Genomic DNA, 6,008 nt, shown 5'->3' on the forward strand with positions numbered 1-6,008 from the left:
GGTGATCAGTGTGAGTGCATTGTGATCACTGTGAGTGCAGGGTGAGCGTGACAATGAAGGGCGAGAATGAGGAATGAGTTGTCTGAATGCAGGGTGCATTCCCAGACCCATGAAGTAACTCAGCATGTTATTGACGGGGCGTAGACTTTAAGATCTAAGTTAAACTATTGCGGCATTAATCGGGGATCGAGGGTGAAGAAAATAAATAATGTGCTGATCCTGCAACAAACTTCCAGTCCTATGGTTAGGGTTGCCAGCAGATTATTTTGGTGGCCCAGTCGGTACAAAAAAAAACCAGTCACCTAAAGCGGTATTTTCAGCGCTTATCTGTGCATACTTCCCAGGGCCAGCTTTAGTGCTGGTGGTGCCCTGTGCGACCATGTTTGTTGGTGCCCCCCACAATGACCACCCCCACCACGGATTCTCTCACTAGCACCCTTTAACAGTGACCAAGTCTCCATAACCCCACACTCTCAGATGCATTGAATTAGTTATATAGTGCCACTCATACCAGTGTAGGGTGTCCGAGCACTTTGCATCACACACACATTACACAGAGACAATCAATCATAAGTGTGTAAATCAGTGTATAGGAAATGTTACATAAGCCAAAGGACTAAAAGTATAGGAGTCACATGTCATCCATACTGGTAGGCAGTATAGTTCAAGAGTGCTTGGTGTGGAGAAGCACAAACTCAGAGTCGAAAAAGAAACAGCAGAGTTGGGAGTTTCCTTTAATAATAAGAATTGATTTCTAGCCAAATTAACCCTTTTTGCAACATTAATCAATGGCCTAATAATGTATTCTTTGTAGTGTGCATGCTGTTCTAGGATGAAAGTTAATAGCTCACTATTCTCTATTAGGACTTTAAGTTATAAATTGCAAGTAACAAAAGGATGTCTCTTTTGAAAGCAGTAACCTGCTGATCTCTTCACATCATATGCACTCTGTAATCTACTTGGTACACGTTCTTTGCAGCAGGCATATTAACCCTCTGCACTAACATCACCCAAGTCAAAACCTCAACTATACAACATTCTGATCTCTCTCCAGGAAGATAATTAATCACACAAGTTATCTTGACATTTATGTGAGGCCTGGCAATTGCCGGGAAAGAAACGCTGCAGCAGGTGCTTCAAAAGCACAATAAACTTTCACACACGGCGCCCCCAGGAAGCCAACTTTGTATTCCTTTCCATGAAATGCATTCTCACACTACGGCAGTGTATGTAAAATCCAAATGTAAGGAATAGGCACAGTGGGGACCCAGGGGGTACTGGAACCAGCAAAAAAACCTAAGCCTCTGTAAGCAGTTTACAAAGGCATGTTAAATGGTCTTTAAAGACCTGTGAAAAAACACAAAAACACGGGGGTGCCGGAGATAGGAATCCAAACACTGCCCAGCTGAGCCCCCAGCAGCTCAAGTTTCACTGCAGCAGCCCGGGCTGAGACACAGGACGGGGGAAGGGGGGGGGGGGGCTGAAGCCCTTGGGCCTGGGCAGAAGTGTGACTGGGAAGGCGCGACCCCCTTTGCATCACTCCACGGCCCCCCTGGGGGTCGCGCCCCACAGTTTGAAGACCCCTGCTCTAAGCACTGACTGAACGATTTTTTATATACAAAGAAAAGCAAAAGTAATTATTAAAAACATACCTAGTATTAAGAGGTAGCTTGCGTTTAGATTGAAGCAAACATGTTCTTTGAATAAGGGGTTGACAATGTCCCAAATATTAAAAACCTTTGAAGTAAAGACAACCAGATCATTACTAGATATTATCGACAGTAACTCCAAACAGATGCTAAATCCACCTATAATTCTTATATAAAGGTATTAAGAACTATAGGTGGATTTAGCATGGATTGTAGGGTTAAAAGGATGATGATAAAAAGGGAGGTGAAATAACGGATGGGTGAAAAAGGGTTGGATGGCTAAAATTATATATGAATATTTAGAAGGAAGGATGGAAGACTAATGATGAACGGGAGAAAGGACAGAATGGTAAAGGAATGGATGGATGGAATGTTACATCGATAGAAGCATGAAAAGCTGAATGGATGGGTGATAGTTGTACTAAGGAGGGATAAAGGGACCTCTTATAGGATGAGTAGGGCTTATTTGCTTCTCTCACCCAATGACATTTGAGGTATGGATTTAAGTGGAGGTATTTTTATTTTCTAGCTTCTCCTTTGATTGAGGTCCACTAGCATAGCTGGGGGATACCGGACGCAATCTGTGCTAGGTTAGTAGGTGCTAATGAGGTGCCTTACCAGAGCTGTGATTGGCTCTCGTTTCTTGGACGGCAATAATTGCTAAATGGCAGAACTGGGGCACGGTGGCTGAGCTGCGTGCTGCAGGACTCGATGGAGGAGAATGGGGCGAAGTAGCCCTGTGATGCCAGCGCTAAATTAGCAGTGGGTGCTACATGCCAGGATTGAGGTGCACTGCCTCAATAGAGGAGGCAGGGCCCAGAAGCCCTAGGATTGTGGTGCACTGACAGAGCTGGGTGCTACAAGCCTCAGTAGAGGAGGCAGGGCCCAGAAGCCCAAGGATACCAGCGCTAGATAAGCAGTGGGTGCTATATGCCAGGATTAAGGTGCACTGGCAGAGCTGGGTGCTACAAGCCTCCGTAGAGGACCGGCCCGGCTCCAGGACTTTTTATTTGGGTGAGCCAAGGATGCATTTGGGTGGGCCACTGCAGGCTCGATTCGTTGCATATATGTCTGGGCAGGCCTGCTTCAGGGCCCTCCTTTATCTCTTCTTAATCTTACAAGGCCCAGTAAAACGCACTCTTTTCCAAATCTCTTTCTAAATATTATCACTCTCAAAAAGTGTTTTTTCCATGTAATGTTCCTTTGATGGGAAGAGGAGGTTTCTAAGGTGGGAGTATCAGGCAAGTGACACTTCTCGGGCTCTCTCTGTGCGAGCCTTCAGGGAGAATCCCTCTTCATTACTACCTCCACCTGACCCCGGTCTCTGCAACGCACTCCCTTACAGGCTTGATTATCCACTACTCCTCTCCAGTGCACCTTATCTCACAGCTGACCTTGGGCCCCAGCCCCATATCAGGCACCATCGTGCTCCACTTTCATTTTTCCCAGTAAAAACATTAAGAAAATCACCTTCAAATGTAAAACATTGAATATAGCAGTAAATATAAATAGCATGCACTATAAAGTATGTTCCACAGTAGCCCTTATGACCAGACTGCTAATTAAATAAACAAAAACAGAAAGGCCATGACAGGGCCGGCTTTAGCGCTGATGCGACAGTCTTTTTTGGTGCCACACCAATAACCTTTTTCTCCGTAAATACCTTTACTATCACCTTCCAACAGTGCCCCTCATCCCTCCATGGAACCCCCTCATGACTTCCTCCTCCAATTCCCTCACTGCCACCATCCACCAGTGCCCCTTATCTCTCTGTAGCCCCTCCCCCTCATGACCTCATCCTCAGACACCCTCACTTACCACCCTCCACCAGTGCCCCTCATCTCTCCCTAGCTCCCCCTCCACCCCATGATCTCTTCCTCGGATTCCCTCACTGTCACCCAGGGCACAAGTCCTAAAAATAGAAGTGGAAGTGACGTCACGAAAGGTGGCTTGCACCATCAGACTCATTGCCTCCCCTCGCTCACCCCTGAGATGCCATTGCATCAGAGAAGCCAGCACATGAGCATCGTTCTGAATGAGCTCCGATCTCGCCCCAGAGAGGCCAAAGAGTGAATGTGTGGCTCCAGTTATCGAGCTCCCGGTAAAATAAGTGGGGGGACGCCGTCCACCCATGTGGTACTCTGACTCGAGCCCTGCTGTCACCCTCCACCAGTGCCCCTCACCGCTCCACAGCCCCTCCCACTACCTCCTCCTCAGATTGCCTCACTGCCACCCTCCACCAGTGCCCCTCATCGCTCCAAAGCCACTCTCTCATATGCATTTAATGTGTTGTATAGCGCTACTCATATCAGTGTAGTGTGTGTCAGTACTTTACACCACGCACACATTATACAGAGACAATGAATCATACAAGTATGTAAATCAGTCTACGGGGAATGTCACATAAGCCAATGAGAATTACAAGGTGTATGAATCACATGTCATCCATACTGGTGGGCAGTATATTTTGAGAGGGTTTGGGCTGGGGAAACACAACCTTAGGATTTAAAGAATATTCCATGGGGGTCAGCTTAACTGATAAAAATGTATATCTGCCCAAACATACTCATTTTAGAAACATTAGAATGATGAAAGACTGAGGAAGTACTAACTATATCACAAAACAAAACAAGCATTGGCATAGCCAATAGGTCTTGCCTTTGGGACCTTATAAGTGTTTAGCCATGCAACAGTTGCATAACTAAATACTTATAAGGTCCCAAAAGCGAGACATATTGGTTATGCCAAGGGGCCGTGCGGCCGCAAAAGTGATCGCGATCAAACATCAAAGCGGCCGTGAAAGTGAAAGTAATCGCGGAAAATTGTGCCACATGCACTGTAGCTCTAGGCTGGCCTGGCAGCACTTTTTGGAGCCCTCTCAAAAAGTCTCGCCAGACCAGCGCATGCGCTGGGTCAGGCGAGATCTAAAAAGCTAAGTTTTAACTAAACCATTCATGTTTGTATGCAGCTCTTTGGTGACAGTTCATTGGTCACTGTCCTATGTTAGGATTGTAACTTCTGAACTGCAAGTAACACAAGGATCTCTGTGACAAAGGCAGTAACCCACTGAGCTTCCACATAAAATACAGTTCATCTGCATTTAAAAACTACTAACAGACAAATGATTGCTCTCCAGCAGGATCATTAATCACCAGCGTTATCTGGGCATTGCCTTATTGTTGTCCTGCATCGGCCATGATAATGACAAAAACTGTTTAAATGAAGCACACACGAAGTATGTGTCCTGCTGGGCCTGTGCATATTTTTAAAAGAAAAACAAATAGTAACACATTCTCTTACCTACTACTCCATTAGTCAAACTTTGTGTCACAGCCTGATGTGATAAGCAGCTGCAGGGGTTGGGAAAGGTGAATAGGAATAAACAAACTTCTTTTCACCTGAGCTGAATAGAAAAAGAAATATTCACGCAGCAGGACAGTAGGCAAAGGTTACCCTTGTCAAAGAAAGGATTTGTTGCCTTTCGCCATGTGGAGATAAAGAGGGGAAATAAAACAAAGCCTCGTTAACATGTAAATGGTCTTTTAAAGACCTGTGAAGTACTGGGGTGCTGCTACGATTATCTCAAAAACTGTGTGTGTGTGTGTGTGCCCGGGAAGGTGTCTTAACCCGGGCGCTCGCACACACAGACAGCCCTTTGAGCCCAATGCCGTTGTGCGCCTGCCTTCAAGCCCTCACTGCGAGGGCCAAGACTCCTGTTTGGGTGGGCCAGGCTCCTGTTTGGGTGGGCCTGGCCCACCCGCTAGAACCGGGCCTGGTAGAGGAGGCAGGGCCCAGAAGCCCAAGGATACCAGCGCTAGATAAGCAGTGGGTGCTATATGCCAGGATTGAGGTGCACTGGCAGAGTTGGGTGCTACATGTCTCAGTAGAGGAGGCAGGGCCCAGAAACCCAAGGATACCAGCGCTAGATTAGCAGTGGGTGCTATATGCCAGGATTGAGGTGCACTGACAGAGCTGGGTGCTACAAGCCTCCGTAGAGGAGGCAGGGCCCAGCAGCCCTAGGATTGAGGTACACTGACAGAGCTGGGTGCTACAAGCCTCAGTAGAGGAGGCAGGGCCCAGAAGCCCAAGGATACCAGCGCTTGATAAGCAGTGGGTGCTATATGTCAGGATTGAGGTGCACTGGCAGAGCTGGGTGCTACAATCCTCCGTAGAGGAGGCAGGGCCCAGAAGCCCTAGGATGCCAGCACTAGATTGGATGTATGATCGCTGCACTAGCTGGCGGAACTCCTAGTACTTTGCAGTTGCGTTAGTCATTAACCTTCAAACCCTCTTATAAATGTGACTGTTTGCCATTCTGTGCTGTGCCGTCGCTGCTTTAACGAGGCCCTTTTGTTTGTC

The 6,008-nt window shown here is 47.0% G+C and overlaps 1 protein-coding gene and 1 long non-coding RNA gene across 5 annotated transcripts in view; one reads left to right on the forward strand and one right to left on the reverse strand.

The window, feature by feature from the left end:
• Positions 1-6,008, reverse strand: part of LOC146788819 (uncharacterized) — a 553,440-nt gene that overhangs the window by 303,973 nt on the left and 243,459 nt on the right. The window lies entirely within an intron of this gene.
• LOC146788821 (BTB/POZ domain-containing protein KCTD12-like) overlaps positions 1-6,008 on the forward strand; it is a 731,043-nt gene that overhangs the window by 141,365 nt on the left and 583,670 nt on the right. The gene's annotated exons all lie outside the window — the stretch shown is intronic.

This window comes from Triturus cristatus, chromosome 10 (assembly GCF_964204655.1).
Source record: "Triturus cristatus chromosome 10, aTriCri1.1, whole genome shotgun sequence".
Lineage (NCBI taxonomy): Eukaryota > Metazoa > Chordata > Amphibia > Caudata > Salamandridae > Triturus > Triturus cristatus.